At 42.3% G+C, this 24,081-nt stretch overlaps 1 long non-coding RNA gene across 1 annotated transcript in view; it reads left to right on the top strand.

Moving 5' to 3' along the window:
* Nucleotides 1-24,081, top strand: part of LOC141145787 (uncharacterized) — a 116,967-nt gene that overhangs the window by 88,958 nt on the left and 3,928 nt on the right. The window contains exon 2 of the long non-coding RNA XR_012244640.1: nucleotides 23,591-23,661. This is a non-coding gene — a long non-coding RNA (uncharacterized lncRNA). The remainder of the gene's footprint in view (nucleotides 1-23,590; nucleotides 23,662-24,081) is intronic.

Genomic DNA, 24,081 nt, shown 5'->3' with positions numbered 1-24,081 from the left:
ATTCAAAAGGGCCGCTCTTAGGCATTTGTATGTAATCAATTTGCAGTCTCTGGAAGGGGTATTGGGCCCGGACCTGGTGTTTTCGTGGGGTTTTTACTCTCTGTCCTGGGTTATTCAGGAGACAGATTTGGCAGGCTGCACAGTAGTTTCTTGCAGTGCTACTGAATCCAGGGGCGAGCCATCCTTGGTTCACAATCCTATACATGGAATTGGAACTGACGTGTGTGGGTAGGTGAACTGCCGCTGCCATTTCTGGGTACAGAGAGGCAGGCAGGCATATTTTGCCTCCTTCCCTCCATACATTGTCAAGGTCTGGTGCTGCTCCCATTCTGACCCACTTATCTTTCTCGCTCTCCCCTGCTTGCTCCTGTAATTTACTCAGCTGCTGCCATGTTGGTTCTGGGATACTCACCTCTACTGCTGCTAAGGTCTCAGGGCTTCCTTCCCCTAGAGCTGCCTGTTTTGCAGTCAAATCTGCAAATGCATTTCCTTTTGCCTCAATTGTTTTTGCGCTCGTGTGTGCCGCTATCTTCATAATGGCTACTCGTTTAACCTTTTGAAGATTGTTCAGGACTCTCTTAATCCCTTCTCCATGTTTTACAGGTGTATCTGCTGCTGTCAGATAACCTCTAGCCCTCCATATGTGGCCATAATCGTGCGCTACACCATAAGCATAGGCAGAGTCAGTGTAAATATTCCCTTCTCGTTCTTTTAAGTATTCTAGGGCTTGTTCTAAAGCTTTTAATTCTGCTTCCTGTGCTGACATGTGGGCTGGTAAGGCCTGTGCTTCAATTACCTGCGTATCAGTCACTACAGCATACCCTGTGTGATATTTACCCTTGTCATCAGCAAACCTACTACCATCTATATACAAGGTGTGCTCAGCATTTAAAATCGGTGTATCTGTAACATGTGGGAATCCCATTGTCTCCTGTTCCATGAGCTGAAAACAATCGTGCTGATCTACTTCTTTAAACAAAAGAGTGTCAGTGTCCTCATTTCTTTTCTCACTAGTACTATTAGTACTATCATTCCCCCTTGCCAAATCTGGTGACTGAAGAGGCAAAAAGGTGGCCAAATTTAAGGTTGTACAGCGCTGAAAAGTAACATTTGGAGGTAAGAGTAAAGTACACTGTAATCTTAATTGCCTAGCCATTGAAATGTGTTTGGGCTGTACCTGAGACAAGATTGCATGTATGTCATGTGTGGTATGCACTACGACTGGATTGTCTAGAACAATCTCTGATGACTTATCTATGATAATTGACACTGCAGCTACCGCCCGTACACAAGACGGTGAACCTCTAGATACTGGATCTAATGCTGCTGAAAAGTAAGCGACTGGTCTTTGTTTTTTCATGTGCCTGTGTCAGAACACCTGTGGCGTGTCCAGTGATCTCAGCAATGTACAGATTAAATATCTTGGTGTAATCTGGTATACCAATAGCCGGGGCAGAAATCAACAACTTTTTCAAAGTGATAAACGACTCATAAGCTACTTCTGTAAGCACATACGGTACAATTTTCAAACAATCGTATAATGGCTGCATCAAAGCGCTAGCATGTGGTATCCACTGTCTACAATATAACACGATACCTAAAAACATACGCAATTGTTTGAAATTCCGTGGGGGTAACATTCCCTTTATCACTTGAACCCTCTCCTCAGTGAGATGTCTCGTACCCTGTGATATACAATGTCCCAAAAAGATAACTTTTTCCTGACACACTTGTAACTTTTTCTTATTAACCTTGCAACCTTTTTCTGCCAAAAATCGCAACAAATTAAGGGTGGTGGCCAAACAAGTTTCTTTGTCAGGGCAGCATAACAATAAATCATCCACATATTGTAACAATACACAGGAATCTGGTGGTACCCATTCTCCCAACACCGTTTGCAATGCTTGCGAATACAAGGTAGGTGAATGCGCCATACCCTGAGGTAGGCGTGTCCAGGTTAGTTGCCGATTTTTTATTGAAAATGCGAACCAAAGTTGGCATTCTTCAGCAAGCGGGACGGAAAAGAAAGCATTCGCTAAATCTATAACCGTAAAGTACATACTGGTTGATGGTATTTGTGACAGTAATGTATGTGGATTGGGTACTAAAGGTGTCATCGGGGCTAGTATTTTGTTGACCGCTCTAAGGTCTTGGACCATTCTATACTTAACCGGACTACCGGCTACTGATTTCTTTTTAACCGGGTACAAGGGAGTGTTTACCGGTGATTTTACCTCTTTTAGAACTCCACTTTTTAAGAAGGATTGGACCTGCATTTCTATGGCCGTCTCTTGGGGTGCACTAAGTGGATACTGCTTTTGTTGGGGAAGCACTGCTCCTGGAATCAGCTGTAGGGTAACCGGAGGTATGGGCAAAAGTCCAACATCAGCTGGATGTTTTTCCCATAGTTCTCCTGGAAGGGACGACAAAATCTGATCTAAGTCTGAAGGAGGTGTGCCGGACAATTCCGATTCCTCCTCTAGGTATTGTATCAGGTTACACATCTCCATGTGTTCTTGATTATCCCCTATAGCTAAGGTGACAGTGCCATCTGGGTGATAGGTAATGTTAGCTCCTATTTTCTGCAAAATGTCAGCTCCTAACAAATTAGTGGGGGCTCCTCTGGATACCAGAAAGCGTGAAAGGAACATATGGTTTCCTACTTTAACTTTCAGAGGTTTTGTAAGCGGGGCGTCGGCTAAAATGCCATCATATCCAGTTATTAGTAAAGTGTCAGGTGATTTTTGGCCAGGGAGTAGTTCAGAGTCAGAAAGTAACGAGCGTGAAGCTCCTGTATCGACTAAACAAGAGATTTTCTTATTACCAACCGTTATACCATCTCCCTGCTGCCTGATATGACTATTTTTGTTGTCCCTGGGCTGGTTCCTTCTCTGATTAACTGGAGAATCAACACCTTCCTCTCCTTCATCCCTTATTCTTTTCTTACAGTTGCGTCTGATGTGACCAATCTTGTTACAGTAGTGACAGGTAAGGGGTTTGCGAAAGGAACCTCTACCTTGCTCTTGGGGACCCCCGAGTGCGTTGATAGCATGAGATTTCCTCCCTTTGGTTTCTGCTAAGTCCGCCTCTATGCCTTGCGCTTTTTGTAACAATGTCCCTCTATCTCTAGTTGCCCTCCACTCTGGTATGCAGGCTTTCAGTCTCTCACTTATCTGTGGAATTAATCCCTCCATAAATTGTCTATTGAAGGCTCGGATTGTGACTGGCAGGGCCAAGTCCAATCCCTCATCTGCCATCATACTTTCCATAGATAAGTAAAATTCCGATACAGTCTGTCCTGGCATTTGCTTCATGGGTGATATGGACCCCCTCTCCTGTTGTTTTGCCTGACAAAAAGCTTCTAATCTAGCAATAAAAGGGGCCCTTGAGTCTATATGTCTGACATGTCCTGTCTCTAAATTGCCATCCCCATCAACTTGTCCTGCAGGTCTGTGTGGACCTATTTCTGTCATAAACTGGTTAAACAGGGTCAGAGTCATTTTGTGTCTGCATAGATCCTCCCCATCCTGCCAGGTCGCTTCATGTGTATTCATTAACTGTGTCACAAATCTACAAAAAGCAGCTGGCTTTGCTACCGGGTCTGGGGCGCTCTGTATTAATGCCATAAGGGTGTCTGCCGACCATGGTGCCCAAGTCCTTATTTGCATTCTACGAGTGACAGTAGGCGGGGCATTTGGATGGGCTGCTTGTCCAAATTCTGGATTGTTTACCTGAACAATGCGTGTATCAGTGCGTACGGGAGCTACAGTTTCTGGATGAGGTTTTTGTGCCCCACAATGCACACATTCTACTGCCCATTCTGGGTTTTGTGCTCCACAATCCTGACAAACCCATCCTCTCCCCTCAAGTACCGGATATATCTTGTGTGGTTTGCGTTCTACGTCAGTGTATGGGGGTGGGATGGCTGAGCTGGGAGCCTCGACATTTTTTGTTCTTCTATCTTTCATATCCCAACCATCACAATCTGGATTATACTTCCACCCCTCTTCTTTCGCTCTATTTGAGACCTTAATTAAGCATTGAACCTGACGCATCCATTGCTTCTCTAACACCTCTCCTTGTCTGTCCCTTTTTATTTCACTCCATACATCCGGGTCTAAGCCCGCTGCTCCTTTCACCTTAAATTTACGAAGGACATCCTTTAAGTCCTGTGCTTCGGTTTTCCCATAAATGTTCTTAATTATCTGTGGCACCGTATATTGCGCCACAATTCCCTGACGGGGTTTTGTGTTCCTCTGGCCCATTCTAACAGTCCTGCCTAGGTAGCGTGTGGGACACTTAGTGTACAATATAATGCGGCTACAACATATACAAGAATGAACAATTACTTTATATGCTAGCCCAATAGCAAACCAGCTAAGTTACACTAGTTCCTCGTTGCCTTCCTCCTAGGGTGCTAGAATTCTAGAAACCTCTCCGGAATGAGATTTCTGAAACCGAATTACTTTATATGCTAGCCCAATAATAAATAATTACTTTATATGCTAGCCCAATAACAAACCAGAATGCGGCTACAACATATACAAAAATGCGGCTACAACATATACAAGCATTCCTTTAAGTGGCCAGGTATCCGACTAGATCTCGGGACTTTGTTGAGACCTTATTCCCTCCCCGTATCTGGGAATCCCTCTCATACACTCTTATCCCTGCTTTATGGAGCAGACAGGGCTTATACTCTCAACCCGTCTATGGTTTATGAGTTAGATGTGAGGTTAAGCATAAGCGTCAGACCCCCAAGCTCACAAGCCCTCAGGTTCCCAATCGTGTGAGGTAAGGCGCATTCCGTTGCTTAGTTCGGCAATCCCCTTCTAACTCATACCATCCTTGACAAGGCTCATTCACTTTCTCAACAAGACAGACAAGACAAACACAGATAACAAAACAAACAAATAATTCCAGCAATATAAACTAAAATATGCAGTAATTCTAGACTCACCACTACAGAGGCTGGTGTTTTAAAACCAGGAGAACCGTAACTGACAGAACGGATAGGCACAAATCAGGGGAGCACAGAATATAAGAAAAATAAAGCTTTTTCTTACCTGCGCAGGTTTTTTTGATCTGTGATTCCCGGAATGCCTATTCCTTTTTGTTCCGTCAGCCGCGTTCGTCCACCTCTTGTAGTATCATCGGTGAGTCCCTGTTCGGGCGCCAAAATGTTAGGTTCAACTTTTAAATAAGTTGCTTATAGTTTATATTGCTTTGCCAAATTATTGCTTCATATAGGAATTAAGACACAGAGTCAGGTATGTCTGTATCAAAGTTCTGAGCATCCCCAAAAAGGACTGCTCCCTTTACTTCTTTTATAGGCAGTTCCAAAAGCAGTAATCTTATCGGCATTACCAAATGAGGTTAAGGTACAAAGAGTTTCTCATCAGCGAACATGTAATGATTATTCAGCAGTTCCAAATTCCATCTAGATACAGATTGATAGAACAATTGATACGTACACAGGTAAGAAAGGAGCACAAACAATTTAAATAGAACAATTGATACGTACACAGGTAAGAAAAAAACAGAAACAATTAAAGTGGAACTCTAAGTCATTATTTCAACCCTATCAATTGATATAGATATAGATATAGATATAGATATAGATATAGATATAGATATACACTGAGCAAAATTATAAATGCAACACTTTTGTGTTTGCCCCTATTTATCATGAGCTGAACTTAAAGAGCTACGACTATTTCTCTCAAATATTGTTCACATCTGTCTAAATCTGTGTTAGTGAGCACTTCTCCTTTGCCGAGATAATCCATACACCTCACAGGTGTGGCATATCAAGATGCTTATTAGACAGCATGATTATTGCACAGGTGTGCCTCAGGCTGGCCACAATGAAAGACCACTCTAAAATGTGCAGCTTTACTGTATTGAGGGGGGGGGGGGGGGGGCGGGGGGTCCGAAAACCAGTCGGTGACCACCATTTGCCTCATGCAGTGCAGCACATCTCCTTCGCATAGAGTTGATCAGTTTGTTGATTGTGGCCTGTGGAATGTTGGTCCATTCCTTTTCAATGGCTGTGCGAAGTTGCTAGATATTGGCAGGAACTGGAACACGCTTTTGTATACGCCGATCCAGAGCATCCAAAACATGCTCAATGGGTGACATGTCCGGTGAGTATGCTGGCCATGCTAGAACTGGGATGTTTACAGCTTCTATGAATTGTGTACAGATCCTTGCAACATGGGGTCGTGTATTATCTTGTTGCAACATGAGGTGATGGTCGTGGATAAATGGCACAACAATGGGCCTCAGGATCTCATCACGGTATCTCTGTGCATTCAAAACGTGGTCTGCGGTTGTGAGGCCGGTTGGATGTACTGCCAAATTCTCTGAAACATCTTTGGAGACGTGTATGGTAGAGAAATGAACATTCAATTCAAGGGCAACAGCTCTGGTGGATATTCCTGCAGTCAGTCAGCATGCCAATTGCACGCTCCCTCAAAACTTGCGACATCTGTGGCATTGTGCTGTGTGATAAAACTGCACATTTTAGAGTGGCCTTTCATTGTGGCCAGCCTAAGGCATACCTGTGCAATATTCATGCTGTCTAATCAGCATCTGGATATGCCACACCTGTAAAGGTGGATGGATTATCTTGGCAAAGGAGAAGTGCTCACTAACACAGATTTAGCCCTGGTTCACATTGATGCTACTTTGAAATTGCGCTACTTCGCTTGAAGTAGTGCAATTTCAAAGTAGCAAGGTCAGCGCGATTTCAGGTGCTACTTGATAGACCTCTGTGTGGCTTCATACACAGATGTCTATTAAAGTCGCACCTGAAATCGGCAAAAGTAGTGCAGGAACTACTTTTCCAAACCGCAAAATTGATGTCACACCGATTGGAACAGTGCCCTTGCCGCCAATAGGCTGCGACTTGTCATGCAATTTGATCTCTCCAATCGCATGACAAATCGCTCCATTGTGAATCTAGGCTTAGACATATTCGTGAACAATATTTGAGAGAAATAGGCCTTTTGTGTACATAGAAAAAGTCGTAGATCTTTGAGAACAGCTCATGATAAATAGGGTCAAACACAAGTGTTGCGTTTATAATTTTGCTCAGTGTATATATATATATAGATATGTATATATATCTATATCTAGAGAGAGAGAGAGAGAGAGAGAGAGAGAGAGAGAGAGAGAGAGAGAGATAGACAGTATATATAGTAGAGGGCATTGTATAGAAGGGTAAGCACAGTTCATATATGCAGAATATTAAGTAGACACACACATAACGTATTTTTTGCTCCATAAGACGCACCTTTTTCCCATAAAAAAGGGGGGGAAATGTCTGTGCGTCTTATTTAGCGAATACTAAACAGGTCTCCCCCCCCTCCCCCGTCACTGCCACCATGTTACAATACCGGGCCGGCGGCAGCGCGGCCGTCTCCCGCAAGCTGTCACTCACTCACAGACAGGGCTGCTCTGTTTTCTGAGTGACAGGCGGATCCATAAGGAATGTCAGTCTGTGCGAGGTGGAGGTGGCGTAGGTAAGGCTGCATTTCATGGTACTCATCAGGCTGCATTTCATGGGCAATGGTAAATATTTTAGTGCACCATTTGGTTCAGAATATTTTTTTTCCTGTTTTCCTCCTCTAAAACCTAGATGCGTCTTATGGTCAGGTGCGTCTTATGGAGCGAAAAATACGGTATATATATATATTTTTATATATATATATATATATATATATATATATATATATATATATATATATATATATAGTGTATATATAGTGTATTGTATAGACTCCAGCTTGGCAATGGGGATGAAGGTCGTCGTTGTAGACGTGTTCCTGGCTGAACACTGAACACACGTGTTCTCTGTACTTTGGGTTTATTTACACTCAGAGTCCCTCCAGCTCTCATCACTCATCACTATCAGAGCTAAAGACGTCCTTAGAAAGTTCACATTACACCCACCCACCACACTGTCCCTGGCTTCATATCCTCTGCAGGCCACAGAAGCATTTATGATGCCAAAGCCAATAGACATCATGTCCAGCTTATAGACTCCTAGGAAGAGGCCTCTTTATTCCTCTTAATGAATTTCATCTCCCAGTAAGTTGTGAAAGAAGTGTTAATGGCAGCCAGCCTGCTGACAGGAAAGGCTCACTGGAAGGACCAATAAATGTAAAATAAAACAAGGTTTGTATAAATAGGTATGCTTTGTAAGCGTGCAACCCAAATTTTTGTTCAGACGCTGTTTTTTGGGTTACTGTTGCAAAAATATGCTTACTTGATACATTCCTATTGACAAGCAAAATGTGTGGTCCTAAAACAATGACAAACTGACCACTGAGGTCCTAGATAGTGGCATATTCACACTTGGAGCCACAGTAGAAGCATAACTGAGTTTGGTGGGGTCCTGCTTGCTCCTGACATTGCTCATAGAACACAGTCCTCTCTATCTCTCTCTGTCTCTCTCTAATTCCCCTTTGCTTTAGGGCAGGGGTCTCCAAACTTTCCGAAGATAGGGCTAGTTTACTGTCCTTCAGACTCTGCGGGGGCTGGACTGCGGACAGTGTACAACATGCCCTGGTGTCCATAGGTGTAAACAATGCCCCATCATTGGTATCAGAGGGAGTAATATTGCCCCTTTGCTGGTTTCATAGTTTCATATTAGGTAAGGTTGAATAAAATCACTAGTCCATCCAGTCCAACCTGTGTAATTGGTGTATGTGTATTCATGTCGATAATCATTCCCCATATCCCTGTATATTGTGCTCACTAGGATGCACGTTCAAGAATCTTTTAAAACTATAAATTTTTCCCGCTGACACCACCGATTGTGGAAGAGAGTTCCACATCCTTATTGCCCTGACAGTGAAAAACCCCCTGTGCAGCTTAAAGTGACACTAAAGGTTCACTTTTTTTTTTTTTTTAAATAACAAACATATCATACTTACCTCCATTGTGCAGCTCGTTTTGCACAGAGTGGCCCCAAACCTGCTCTTCTGGGGTCCCTCGGCAGCTCTCTCGGCTCCTCCCCGCATCTGATAACCCCCTAGGAGAAGCGCTCTCCTGGGGGTTACCTTGTAGGAACGCTCCCGAGTCCAGCATTCGGCGTCCATAGACGCCGAATTCAGGACTCGGCCCCGTCCCCCAGCGGCCACGTCATTGGATTGGATTGACAGCAGCGGGAGCCAATGGCTTCACTGCTATCAATCTATCCAATCAACAGCCAAGAACCCCCTAGCAGAGAGACAACACGTCCCCGTTGGACAAGTATGAGGGGTCAGGTAAGTAAAACAGGGAGGTGGGGACTGGGGGGCCGGTCACTGACAGGTGTTTTTTCACCTTAATGTATAGGATGCATTAAGGTGAAAAAACAAGAACCTTTACAACCTTTATAAGGTTAAACCGCTTCTCCTCCACTGACATTGAGTGGCCCCGTGTCTTTCTACACTCCCTGAGACTGAATAGTTTTCTTCCTACGCTGGGATCACCATTGAGGTATTTGTATATCGCCAGGGCAGGACTTTCCATTGGGCTTGACTGGGCTCAAGCCCATGGGCCCCGGCCAATAGGGGACCCCACCGGCCCCACCCGTTGCGAAAGCGGCCAAAAGCTGCCGAGAGCCACCGAGATACACAGGACATCCGGCTCTGTATCTCAGAGGCGCCATTTTTAAACTGAAAGGCTGCAATGACAAGGCAGCAATGACACTGAAGCAAGGCTACGCTGACAAGTCTGAAAATGACACTGGGCAAGGCTACACTGACACTGACAAGTCTGCAGATGGACACTGATAAGGCTGCATTGATGGGCATTTAAATGTAAGTTTTTTTCCTTAAACTTCCCTCCTAAACTTGGGGTGCGTGATATACACTGATAAATACGGTAATTATCATTTTATCCATTTTTATTGCTTTTATTAATCGTGGACCCAGGACGAATACCAGTACAGTATCCCCCACTTATACGCTTATATATTATCTACTTTTGTGAGTAGCCATTTGGCTGTTTTGTCTTGTCCAATTAAACAGAAGTTCTTTAATACTGCACTGAGTCTGGCGCACCTTGTCCTTTTCTATTCCTGTTTTATAGAGCTGTGCATATGTATAGAAGGTAGGGCCCGAAAGTGACTCAAGCCCAGGGGCCCCCACCACCCTAAGTCCTGCCCTGTATATCGCTATCATATCTCCTCTCAAGCGTCTCTTCTTCAGGGAGAATAAATGTAGTGCTTGTAGTTGTTACTCGTAATTGAGATCCTCCAGTTTCTTTATTAATTTTGTTGCCCTTCCCTGGACTCTCTCCAGTTCTAGCACATCCCTCCGTAGGATTGGTGACTAGAGCTGGACAAAATACTCCAGATGTGGTCGAGCCAGAGTTTTATAAAGTGGCAGGATTATCATTTGATCTCTGGAGTAAAGGTACCAGGGGAAGGAATAGTGCCCCATCATTGGTGTTACTTGGAAAAATAGTGCCCTGCTGTTGGTGTCAGTGGGGGAAATAGTGCCCCATCATTGGTGTCAGTGGGAAGAATAGTGCCTCATTATTGGCATTAGTGGCAAGAATAGTGCCCTATTGCTGGTATCAGTGACAGGAATCGTTCATAATCCATTAATGTGTCAGTGGGAGGAATAGTGCCCCATTTTGAGGTGTCTGTCCCCAATGACCACTAATGTGAGGGGGGATTTTCACTGACCATCAATGTGAGGGGTCAATGTGAGGGGGGATTTGCACTGACCGACATGTAATGGGGTATTTTACGCCACCCACCAATAGAAAAGAGGGATTTCTACACTGACACCAATGTAATAAGAGCATTTACACCAACCACCGGTGTAAGGGAAAATATACAATGACCTCCATGTAAGGGGGAATTTACACTGACAACCATCGTCGAGGAGATTTGTACTGACCACCAATGTAAGGTGGCACTTCTACACCGACCACCAATGTTAGGGGGGTTTTAAACTGACAACCAATGTAAAGGGGGATTTACACTGACCACCAGTGTAAGGGCAATTATGCACTTACCACCAATGTACTGTAAAGGGAAATGTACACTGATCACCAATGTTATGAAGAATTTACACAGACAACTAATGTAATGGGCAATTTTACATCAACAACCAATAACAGGGCATTTCTAAACTGGCCAGTGATGTAAGGGGGATTTACACTCACCACCAATTTAAAGGGGGCTTCTACATGGACCACCAATGTGAGGGAGGATTCGAAACTGACCCCAAATGCAAGCTTGGATTTTTTTAACGATTACCAATATAAAGAGGAGTTTCTACACTGGCCACCAATATAACGGGGATTTACACTGACCACTAATGTAATAGGAGCATTCACAGTAACCACCCATGTAAAGAGGGATTTACACTGACCACCAATGTAAGGGGAACATTCACACTGGCCACTAGTGTGAATGAAAGGATTGTACACCAAGCCCCAATGTAATGAGAAGATGACCGCCACTGTAACTGAAACATTTAGCCTGCGTTCACATTTGTGTGTGTCGGGAATACATGCAAAATCGCATTCCTGACACCACAGAATCTTGCTGCCCTTTAGCAGATACACAGAAGTGCCATTAATTGTTAATGACACCCTCATGCATCGGCTGGAATGTGCGTATTCATATGCACCAAAATTTAGGGTACTGTGGCACCATGTTCTTTTAAAGAAGGGTTCCACCTCCAATTTGCTTACCTTTGCAGAACAGGCTGATGTTAGGCTTAATGACGATAGTTGTAGGCAGGACTTTCAAGCATGCTCCTTTACCTCCCCAGAGGGCAGAATTGATGGTAGATATGACCTTAGGGGGACATGATATACATATGAATGCTGCCTCTATTTACAAATTAATCTGTGACTATTTACGCATTAATACTGCCGCTATTTACATACAATGCAGGTTATTTACATGTAAACACAGGGTCTGCAGGTGAGTCATCTGTACATAGCAATAGGACAGAGCTGGGCAGCAGTAACAGAACTTTACACTGAGATATCGGGACACAGCACGGGACTAAAACTTCAAGGGATAAGGGAATTTAACTGGGATAGTTGGCAAGTATGAGGCAGCTGCTTTGGGCCTCACAACAATGATGGGGCCCAGGGCAGCTGCCCTTTTTGCCCTGCCATAAAAACGGTTCTGTATAGCGCCATCAAGTTACATACTGAACATTCACATCAACCCCTGCCCTTAAAGTCGACCTTCAGTCCATCTCTCAAATGGCTCCATCTCCCCTTCGGTGATGCCATTATGATGGATGTGCAGATGCCTTTCGCCCAGCCTTTCATATTCTTGCAGAGCCCTTCGCCGCATCTGCACATCTCCAGGTGATTTTCTGTGCATGTGCAAAGAGGAAGGTTTGGGACTTCCCTGATAGCTGTCTATGTATATGGAAAACCAACAGATGCATGCGCAGATGGTTGGGAAACCAGCATGTGCACAGTTGTGCTACTGGTCTTGCTTTGGACATCTGCCCATGCACAGGGGCGGGAGAAGAGAAGAACTAATTCTCGTCTAGGCGAGAAACATGGAAGTGCTGCTTAGCAGCATAAATAAATGTCATTCGTTTTAAAAAATTGAATGTCCTATTATAAGAGGGGAGGGGGAGGAAAGGAGGCAAGGCAACATGACACGGTCTTACATTATACAGTTTTCTTTTTTAATTTTCTTTAGATTTACATTTAGCTTTGTAGTGCAAGGGCCTGGCTGATTGCATACAAATTGAAAGTTTAAGTTTAACAGAGGACAGAATTAAAATTAGGTTTGGGAAACTTAACATTAATAAATCACCGGGACCAGATGGCTTGCACCCGAGGGTACTTAGGGAACTCAGTCAAGTAATTGCCAGAACATTGTTCCTAATTTTTACTGATAGTCTGCTGACTGGAATGGTACCAGCTGATTGGAGAAAAGCCAATGTAGCACCAATATTTAAAAAGGGCCCAAAATACATCCCTGGGAATTACAGACCAGTTAGCCTAACATCAATAGTATGTAAACTCCTGGAGGGGATGATAAGGGACTATATACAAGATTTTAGTAATGAGAACGGTATCATTAGCAGTAATCAGCATGGATTCATGAATAATCGTTCTTGCCAAACCAATCTATTAACCTTCTATGAGGAGGTGAGTTGCCATCTAGATAAACAAAGGCCGTGGTGTATCTGGATTTTGCAAAAGCATTTGACACAGTTCCCTGTAAACGTTTACTGTACAAAATAAGGTTTGTTGGCATGGACCATAGGGTGAGTACATGGATTGAAAACTGGCTACAAGGGCGAGTTCAGAGGGTGGTGATAAATGGTGAGTACTCAGAATGGTCAGGGGTGGGAGTAGGGTTCCCCCGGGGTTCTGTGCTGGGTCCAATCCTATTTAATTTGTTCATAAATGACCTGGAGGATGAGGTAAACAGTTCAATCTCTGTATTTGCAGATGATACTAAGCTAAGCAGGGCAATAACTTCTCCGCAGGATGTGGAAACTTTGCAAAAAGATCTGAACAAATTAATGGGGTGGGCAGCTACGTGGCAAATGAGGTTCAATGTAGAAAAATGTAAAATAATGCATTTGGGTGGCAAAAATATGAATGCAATCTATACACTGGGGGGAGAACCTCTGGGAGAATCTAGGATGGAAAAGGACCTGGGGGTCCTAGTAGATGATAGGCTCAGCAATGGCATGCAATGCCAAGCTGCTGCTAACAAAGCAAACAGAATATTGGCATGCATTAAAAAGGGGATCATCTCCAGAGAGAAAACGATAATTCTCGCGCTCGACAAGACTCTGGTCCGGCCCCACCTAGAGTATGCTGTCCAGTTCTGGGCACCAATCCTCAGGAAGGATGTACTGGAAATGGAGCGAGTACAAAGAAGGGCAACAAAGCTAATAAAGGGTCTGGAGGATATTAGTTATGAGGAAAGGTTGCGAGCACTGAACTTATTCTCTCTGGAGAAGAGACGCTTGAGAGGGCACATGATTTCAATATACAAATGCCATACTGGTGACCCCACAATAGGGATAAAACTTTTTCGCAGAAGAGAGTTTAACAAAACTCGTGGCCACTCATTAAAATTAGAAGAAAAGAGGTTTAACCTTAAACTACGTAAAGGGTTCTTTACTGTAAGAGCAGCAAGGATGTGGAATTCCCTTCCACAGGCGGTGGTCTCAGCGGGGAGCATCGATAGTTTCAAGAAACTATTAGATAAGCACCTGAACAACCGCAACGTACAGGGATATACAAGGTAATACTGACATATAATCACACATAGGTTGGACTTGATGGACTTGTGTCTTTTTTCAACCTCACCTACTATGTATCTATGTAACTAAGGAGTGTAAGGAGCTTAGGCAGGCCATAGATGGTGCAAGTTTCTTTCCTGCAACCATGGGTTTGCACAATTACCCCATCAACACACACAGTGCTGACAGGAGAATCCCTCCTGCCAAGCTACTGTCTGCTCCCGGTGAGGGGCAGGGCCAGAACAGGGGGTGGGCCAGAGGGGCGGCTGCCATGGACATTATGGTATCATGTGAGGTTGGGGGGGCATAACGATATTGGGGTGGTGACGTAATATGTGTTGAAAGAGGGAATTTTGGATTTGGCAAGGGGTATTGTTCTAGGAGGGGAAATTTGGGGGAGGGGGAAGAAGATTTGTGCTAGGAGGGGGGTTTGAAGTGGGGGGGGGCATTTGAGCTGGGGGGATTTAGGGGTTGGGGGCAAGATTTGTGCTGAGAGGAGGGATTTCAGTAGGGGGGCGGATTTGTACTGGGAGGATAATCGCAAGTATATCTGGCAGGTTGGTTGTTCCCAAGTTGATCGATCGATTAACTCTGTACATTCAGCCTGTCCACACGATTCAAATCTCGGCCGGTTCCTACTGAACTGGCTGAGAGCCCAACTGTCTATGCCCGGCCTTACAATCTAACGTCCCTTTTTCACTTGCATAAATACACATACTAGGGCCAATTTACTTACCAGCATGTCTTTGGATTCGAGGACCAATTGGAGTGTCCAGTGGAATCCCATCAAAGGATAAATATGCAAACTCCATGCAGATAGTGTCCTGGCCGGGATTTAAACCAAAGACCCAAGTGCTGCAAGGCAGAAGCTGCCCATTCATAAGAGCAGCTAAGCAAGCTTGCAAATTTTCGGCAGGTAAAGCAACTTGCTTATATGTATTTTAGTTGTATTGCTAGAGTCCCACTTTAATAAAAGAAGTTTGTTATAATGAGGAAGACAGAAGTTTAGCTCCAGCAGCTACAGATAGCTGGCCAGTTCCCATTTTCTAAGGACTCTGCATATGCCTCTTATCTCCCTCTTTCAGAAGCCCGGCTGATACAATAAATTTGCTTTATGCTGAGCCTAGTAACCTTGTCTGGCTGATTGCTGCTAATTTCTATTACTTTACATTACCAAGAATAACTAATTTGTTTTTGACCAAGTGTCTGAGCCCATTGAGAGATAATTAGATCAGATAATCCCAGCCTTTGTGCCTGTTTACAGACCGGCTGACCTTGTTAAACAAACAGATAGCTAATCTGCTGGTTATTAAATGTACTTCAGGCCCGGTATCTCTGGATATGCTAAAAAAAATGATTAATGTATGCAGTAAATAACTATATAATGACCCAATGACCCAAAAATGTATTACAAAAGCAATATATCTAAAGCTAAAGGTTTTTTTTTGTTTTGTTTTGGATAGAGTAGGGAAGTGTTGAAGCCCCTGGCAGGTTTTATTGCTGTCTATGTCACCACTGTGGAGATTCCTCCTCTCCGTTTATCCTGGTGATCATTGTCAAGTGATGGGAAATTCAAAATTTTACAGTTGCCACCAGTATGGGACATGAAGGTACATCTTCCAACAAGGACACCTGTTCTGGTGGGGAGACAGCGCAACCACTCTACTGTAGTAAGTTTCAACCAATTTAAATAAAAATTGATTAAAAGATGTATACTCACAAAAGTATATGATAAACACACATGTAAATACCAGGGGGAAGATAAGGATGTAGTAATGGCACTGTCCCAAATATCTGCAGCTGGATGGATGATCACTCATAACGAAAGGGTATATAGCAGTGTGCAGAGGGTTATCCAGAATTTCAGCTTGTATTAAATAAACTCAAAGTTCACAAAACAGTTGCGCATGCAGGGGATTTTCACCATCAAAACAGGTAACGGAAAATAGTGAGTCACCTGGCTCTTTGTTTAGCAGGACCGCTGCTTAAGTCTTAACCATGGTTTTTGGCTGGTCCCTCAGACTGTCTCTAATGCTGCGTACACACGAGCAGACTTTTCAACTGGACTGGTCCGACGGACCGAGTCTGGCAGACAATTCAACCGTGTGTGGGCTTCATCGGACCTGCAGCAGACTTTTTCGGTCGAAAATCTGACAGACTTTAGATTTGGAACATGTTTCAAATCTTTCCAACGGACTCAAGTCTGGTCAAAAAGTCCGCTCGTCTGTATGCTAGTCCGACGGATGAATACTGACGCTAGGGCAGCTATTGGCTACTGGCTATCAACTTTCTTATTTTAGTCCCGTCGTACGTCATCACGTACAAACCGGTCGGACTTTGGTGTGATCGTGTGTAGGCAAGTCCGTTTGTTCGGAAAGTCCGTCGGAAGTCTGACAAAAGTCCGTCGGATAGACCGTCGGACCAATCCGGTCGTAAAGTCTGCTCGTGTGTACGCAGCATTACAGTACCTCTGTGTTTCATTCAGCTTTCCCAGCTCCTCTGACTTTCTCGTCCTTTTCAGTTGCAGCAACCTGCTGCATGGGTCCACTCCCTGGCTTCTTGATAGGGGTTCTCCTGACACCCTGGGCTCTCCTACTGCTCCGAGACCTCCAGATTCCTTCAGTCAACTGGACTCACCAAGTTGTCCTGGCTCTTTCAGTCCCACAGACTTGCTTAGCCTTCTTGACTCTCCTAGCCCTATGGACCCAGAACTTCTCCTCCAGCATGGAGTACTGTCTATTGTGTGGAGCACACCTGTCTCCTAAAAGGAGCCAACACCTGTCTCCTGACAGGAGATCTGAGCTATGATGCCCAAGCCCTTCATTTTAATGGGTGTGCACACCTGCACACTCAGTTAGCTGGCCTTCTGCCCCCCCACACCCAAGCTCCTTGAAATCTCTGAATTCTAGAACCCAATCCGGGAGTACCAAAACCCAGAGAAAGTTGAAAAACCACCTTTCTCCATTTAGAATTTATATTCTGGAACCCTGCACTATGTAGCAACAATTGACAGTCCAAGATGCAAACATAACCTAATATCCCTAGTCCCTAACAATAAGCGTGTAGCTGCCCCTTCCCGCTGGGGCAGCAGTAACCCCTACCTGCCTACAAGCATAAAGGCTTTAGCTGGGCCCTGGAACTTCCACTTGGCCCTAGGCCCTAGGTTCCTGCCTAAGTTGCCTTGTAGATGATCTAGCTGTGGCTGACACTAGTATTTTCAGGAGTGGTCAGCATTGGCCTCCTTCAAACATATTCACTACAGTTCTCTTCATGGACAGTAAGGTTGATTTATTAAAAGAATAGAGCATGTTCGCTTTTAATTAAAGCCAAAGCTCCTTTAGTAAATGAACCACAGTGGGGTGCAGCTGTGCATGGTAACCAATCAGCTTCTAACTTCAGCTTACTCAATTAAGCTTTGGCATTAAAACCTGGAAGCTGGTTGGTTTCTATGCAGAAGTGAGCCTGATTTTGCACTCTCCAGTTTTAGTAAATAAACCCTAGTGCATCAGTACACTCCATAGACACGCATGCACTAATACATGCATGCATGTCTATAAGCACGTAGGAATCAAAACAAATTGCTTGATAGCAACCAACATCCGCCCAAAGTGAAAAATCAGTTTTGGGTGGCCTGACTCTTTGATGCGTTCTGTGGGTTGTACGTAAGGGTTCAGACCAAAAAAGAGAAGGCGTTTATAGTTTTATCCTGAAACATTTAACACATATGAAAAAGAGCCATATCATATCAAAGAAAACAGGAACATGAAAGAAAACTGAAAGAAAAAAAAAAGAAAATGCAATGTCTTCCCCATTAAACGTTACATAGGGTTTCTGACTACATGGCAGAAATTCTATTTTTTTGATGTGCCTTAATTTGAAATAGCTTATTATTATTATAATGTAAGGCTATGTATTAAAAAAAAAAAACATTTGCCATGTGAAAGGGGGAAAAAAAGCAATTATACCAAATGAAGTGTTTCCCTGACCTACATACACCAAGACACTTTTTTATTCTATATTTTTTGTCTTCATGTCTTAGGGTGGTCTGATGTATTGTACAAATTAATTGAGTCCTACGCTGTAATTAAATAATTTATTCATAGCATTTGTACACATCTCTGCAGGGTGTTGTTTTTTTAACATAAAGCTTTTTTTTTTTTTTTTTTATAAAGAAGAAGAAAAGTACAAAGTCATTCTGGTTTATGAACATTAATCTATGAATTTAGATCAGCTTGTTCATTCAGTGTCAGCAGTTAAAAAAAAAAAAAAAAAAAAGGCAAATTTAGGTAGAATCTATCTCATAATGAGGCTGGATCATTTATATGGATTGAAGATGCAAGGCGGTTTTGTATTTCACCTAGTTAGAGTTCGACTAAAACTGGCACTTGATACCTGTCGGGCACATGCAAGGGTAACTGTTTTTTTTCTTTGTATGCTTATTATGAATTTTTGTTATAATCATGAACGCAACAAAGAGAAGGTATATTATCTTGAAACAATAAAGTGTTTCAAAACCCTTAGATATGGTGGCTGCATTCATTTTCTTTCTTTTTTTTTTTTTTAAGGCTTTTTTTTACTTTTATTTTCACTGGTAATCTTGCCAGTAACATGCTTCCTGTCCTAGGGTGACAATTCTGCTACTGTATCTATGGAGCATTGTCCCACTAGAGTAGAAGTACATGACATTTATTCCACAACCCCCCCCCCCCCTTCTTTTTTCTGTAATTTACATAGATAGCTGGGAACAATGCTAACTGATAAATGTGCAGCTTAGGCAGAGAGCACGGGATGTTACCAACCAATTTCTGGCAGGATCAGTGCCAGGAAAAGGTCATCCAGCGACAAGGGCAAAGATGCCAAACTGCGCCCTTCCCTTAGGCAATAAGCCATTGCGACCAGGGCAGCCACCCCTCCTGCCCACCCCTTGTCCCGGCCCTGGGCAGGATCAACTTTTTTGGGGTTTTTTTTTTTTTCATTTATTAAAGCAGAGCTCCACCAAAAAGGATAAGTTCTGCTTGTTTGCACCCTCCACTGCCACTTTTGGAACTTTTATGGGGAGGAGCTTGTACCTGGTTTACCTGGCCGTGGTGCTCTGAGACGGAAGTTCAGCTTCCCCCTCCTTTCCTTTCCTTCACACATCACAGGTCCCAGAAGACTGCGGGACCATTCACATAATGCAGAGCGGCTCGCTCATGTACAGTTGGAAGCCGATTAAAGAACCTGCTCGGGTGAGGACACCACTGAATCCCTGGACAGGTACGTGTCCTTATATTAAAAGTCAAATACTGTAGCTGCTGACTTTTAATAAAAGAAAACTTAAACTGTCCAGGGATCCAGCAGTGTCCTCACCCGAGGCGATTGTTCAATTGGCCTCGGCATCTTGACTAAGGGAAACCGGCAGTGAAGCCCTGCTTTAAATTTTTGGGGGGAGAGCCTGGAGCTCCTCTTTAAGCAGATATAACAAAACACATTCAGTAGTATATTTAACAATCTAAAAGGGAGCAAATAATAGAAGTAGAAGTTACCTTCACTCACTTTTTCTTCTTTCTTTTAACTTACTCAACCTTCCCCCTTCAGATATTTTTTATTTTTTTGGCTGGGGGATACCTATTTTCAGTAGAGCACAGTCTAGGCAACTATGACATCACCCCCTGCCCAAAGCCTCCTGGGGTAGGCACGTCATGCAATCCAGGAAACAATACACTGTGCATGTGCAATGCAACATCATCCGGAGATGAATTATAGGATCCGGAAGAGACAGCTGGCCTCCTGATGATATCACAAACAAGATGGCAGCACGGGACCCGGCATGCAGTGACTTTTGGTGAGTTACAGCTGGACAGCACTGAAGTCACTGGGCGGCCAAGTATTCTATTATAACTCAACCCAGAGGACAAGGTAAGTAGGGGTTAAAATCAAGATTAACCTGATACCCGATACCATTTAGTATGGATTTCTGCCCGTTCCAGCGAAAGTTTGCCTCAGGCTTTGACAGAATGCCTGCAGCAGGGCTGGGCGCTGCACCTCTCCAACCCGAATGCACTAATGGATGGCCCCGCATACAAAGGGCCAAAGAGAGATACAAAATAACATTCTTACTTTTGTATTTACTCTAGTTCCTTCATCTACATATCTAAGGGATATGCGTTGAACAGCATATAATTTATAATATAAAGCAATCTGACAAGTTAAAATGTCTTTTTTAAGTAAAATTTGTTCCTAATGAACCCCTTATCTAACCTTAGTTTGCCCTAATCAGCCCTAATTAAATTTTTCCCCTTCTCCCCGTGACTATTATTTTCTGCTGGTTTTCTTAACCATTACACTTTAAGTTTTTTTTTTTTTATTTGTTTTGATTGTTAAAAATGTCCAATGTTGTATTAAAAACCTTAAAATTTAAACAAAGGCTTTTATTTGTTACTTTTGTACCAAAATCATATTTTTTGTGTGTCATTTTAAATTGAAAAATTATATAAAAGTATAAAATTATTACTTTTCATCTAGAAAAAAAAACACTATTTATATTTAAACTAACAATGATTAAAGTAGAAAAAAATATTTGTCTAGGGGAGGCATAAAAAATAAATTCTTCCCCTTCTCCCTGTGACTATTATTTTCTGCTGGTTTTCTTAACCATTACACTTTAATTTTTTTTTTTTTTTTTATTATTATATATTTGGTTTGTTAAAAATGTCCAATGTTGCATTAAAAACCTTAAAATTGAAACAAAGGCTTTTATTTGTTACTTTTGTACCAAAATCATATTTTTTGTGTGTCATTTTAAATTGAAAAATTATATAAAAGAATAAAAGTATTTTTCATCTAAAAAAACACTATTTATATTTAAACTAACAATGTTTAAAGTAGAAAAAAAAATTGTCTAGTGGAGGCATAAAAAATAAAATCATTCTTGCAAGACAATATCATTATAAAAAAAGACTTTCTTGTTCTAAAAAAAAAAAAAAAAAAAGATATATGTTTTACTGTGTTATTTTAAGTAATGGCAAAGTTATTGCCGAATCAATAGGCACATTACAGAAATGTACTAATTGCTCTGGTCCGTAGGGGGTGTACAGGGGTGAGAGCTAAAGGGGTTAATAAAAATTGCAGATTTAGAAATATTGAAACTGGTTTTAGAAAATGGCATATTAAAGCTTGTATGAGATTTTAGTGATTGAGTTTACATCTACTTTAGGACGCCTTTGTTTTGCCACAATGTTTAGATTGTATCATTCTTTTTTATAGTCTTTATAATACTTTAGTAGATATAATTGTAAAAAAGATCAGTTCATTGTAATTACTTTTATCAATTTGTGCTACTGTTTTAAATAATTGCATTGCAGTACTACACAATTGGGTGCGCTTTGCAATGCAAGTCTATGATACAGCTGACTCTCTGAAAACAATGCACTCCCCGTGTGGCTGATATCTCCATGGTTGTTTAGAAAGAAGGTAGAGTAATTGCAAACTGAGTGTGTGCTCACTCTGGCGGCATTCTACTTATTACTTGAAATATTACTATAACAAAACTATAAATAATAACATTAAATTAAAAAAATACTTTAAAAATCATTGCAGCTCTGTTTTAATTAATTCATCATTAAACGTGTTTCTTTTTTAAATACAACTAGTGTACCTGAGTTTAACTCATTATCATCCTGTTGAAATCCCCCTGTATATGCAGAGCATAGAGCACAGTGAGCAGAGAAATTACTTCATCTGTATTCCGCTACTCTTTCACTGTCCAATTAGTGTGCTGGAGAGAGGACAGTGCTCTGGCAGGACATGTAAATCTGAGGACTGGGTGGACAGAAACACACGTTCCTATATATATATATATATATATATATATATATATATATATATATATATATATATCTTCTGTGTCTTTAGCTGTTTGCCTGGAGCTCAGCTAGCACTAATATAATAACTCAAGTTACGTGCTCCTTTAAAATGCTATAGATTCCATTTAAACCTATTTATTTATGTTGTTTAATCAAACCCAGACTGGCCACCTGGCAACGCTGGCAAGCCCTAGAGGGCTCAATGTGTTTTATAGTATCTTTTGGCACGTTTTATGGATGGTTCTACTTCACAATTCCGTCTGAATAAAATACAAAATATTATAGAGCATTATGTAGATACTGTATGCTGCACTTGGCACTCAAGTTGAAGCACCCTAAAGCCTTGCCAGCGGTACCCCACTCTCTCTAGTAAACTCTAGTCATAATCACATGTGGAAATCTGCTTCCCTCTATTGTCAGCTACTAGTATCATGCTGTAATGTTTAATTATCTATGTCCCTTCCTGACTCTGGGGTTGTTGGAAAAAAATTCTGAAAGAAGAAAGTGGAGAGACAGAAGGTTCAGCCACGTGTCCTGTCCATGCTACTAATAGATGAGAAGAAACAACTATGCAATGCCAGATAACTGGGACTGTATTCCATGCTGTTTGGGTAACAGCTGTAGGGTCCCCTCATCACAGCAGATCTTGTCTTCAGACATAAAGACGGAAGCTGCATCATCCTCAGTGGCCCCTGCACGAAGACAATGGGTGCCGTAATGTGAAAGAAAGGAGACAAATTCCGTATAGACATCAATGAATACATTTCCCAGTATCCTTGATCTAGAGAGGTCAAAGTGAATGGGTTGTCAATCCATTTACCTCACAGTTTATCAAATGGCTTTGGTTTCTTCCTGAGTTCAAAAGTAAGTTTATACAAAAGTAAAGTGTTATTAATTAACTCAAGCCAAGAATTCAAGGTAGGGGCAGACGTTCCTTTCCAGGATAGTAGGATTCATTTTTTCGCATTGAAATACAATATACGCAACAAGTGTTTAGCATAATTGGACATAGAAAGTTCACCAAACACTCCCAATGTTTCCAATTACTTTGATTCTATTACTGGTTAATTTCCCAGGAATGGAATCCCCACTGTTCACAGAGGCCCAGTCCTGGGTGGAGGCACTGCCAACTTCATTTGCAATCCCACTCTTCCACCTAGCGAAGGTTCTGGTTCTCTCATTTACCTTCAGGTATGTTCTAGTTGAGGAGGGCCATTTCTCATCCCCCCTCCCAAAAGAAAGCTACACACATATGCAGGGTCGCACATTCCATATACCTGCTTTTTACCCTGGTACTGGTTAATACTGGACAGGAGTTACCCTTTAATGCCCTTTAATCTTCATTTCAGTATTGCACTTTTTTTTTTTTTTTAATCCAATGCATGAGCAAACACTTTTTATTCTTAATGTGTTCATAAAACCTTTCTTTGTTTCTTGTGATTTCCAATTTTGTGGGGTTCTTTCACTCTTCTTGTTCATTGTCTTGATCAACAATAGATTTCCCCACTGGCACATTTAGAAGTAAATACACAGTGCAGAGCGCTTTGAAGAGGAAGACATCCCTTAAGGTAAGAATGTCTTGCCAATTATTTGTGACTGAAGCATTCTACTCAAATAAAGTATTGGCACACACTGTGCTCAATTCAAAAGAAGTTTGCCGTGTATCCAGAGAAGCAAAATAAACATTTGCCTTTTTTTTTTCAAACAATGATATTAACCACTATAGAAGGACTCGGAGCTGGGAGCTGTTGTATTTCTACTGGCCGTATATATTTAATCTTATCAGGTTTATTAGGTTGGGTGAGCTTGTAATATGCTAATATGATGAGCTTCTATACCAGATTCCGAAGATATTTGGTTGTTGGCGCCCACCCTGATATAAGATCAGTGGGGGGTAAGTGGTAGGTGCACCATATCTTCCCAGCCCTGATTTAAGGTTATTGGGAGTCAGTGGGAACCATGCCATGCCCACCCCAATTTAAGGTCAT

The sequence above is a fragment of the Aquarana catesbeiana genome, linkage group LG05 (genome assembly GCF_042186555.1).
Source record: "Aquarana catesbeiana isolate 2022-GZ linkage group LG05, ASM4218655v1, whole genome shotgun sequence".
NCBI lineage: Eukaryota > Metazoa > Chordata > Amphibia > Anura > Ranidae > Aquarana > Aquarana catesbeiana.
This window is presented reverse-complemented; position numbering and strand designations above follow the sequence as displayed.